Source organism: Nestor notabilis, unplaced genomic scaffold, assembly GCF_000696875.1.
Source record: "Nestor notabilis isolate BGI_N333 unplaced genomic scaffold, ASM69687v1 scaffold1916, whole genome shotgun sequence".
Lineage (NCBI taxonomy): Eukaryota > Metazoa > Chordata > Aves > Psittaciformes > Psittacidae > Nestor > Nestor notabilis.
Window position 1 is genome coordinate 15190 of NW_009934038.1, and position 308 is coordinate 15497.

General features: G+C 54.2%; 1 protein-coding gene across 1 annotated transcript in view; it reads left to right on the plus strand.

The window, feature by feature from the left end:
• The window catches only part of PPL (periplakin), a gene marked incomplete at its 5' end in the record, with an annotated part of 10523 nt that overhangs the window by 5315 nt on the left and 4900 nt on the right, over nt 1–308 (plus strand). The gene's annotated exons all lie outside the window — the stretch shown is intronic.

Consider the following 308-nt stretch of genomic DNA (forward strand, 5'->3'; position numbering starts at 1 on the left):
TGCCTTTTCCAGCCCTCCCCACATTACAGGATACTCACCTGCACAACTAGAGAGAGCAGCTGATGAGAGCCTTTCCACGGGGCTCTAAGTAGAGCTAATAGCTGGGAAAGGGGCTACCTATCAGCATGCAGCCACACCACTGTGGGCCTGCCTTTTCCAGCCCTCCCCACATTACAGGATACTCACCTGCACAACTAGAGAGAGCAGCTGATGAGAGCCTTTCCACGGGGCTCTAAGTAGAGCTAATAGCTGGGAAAGGGGCTACCTATCAGCATGCAGCCACACCACTGTGGGCCATGAACCAGGAA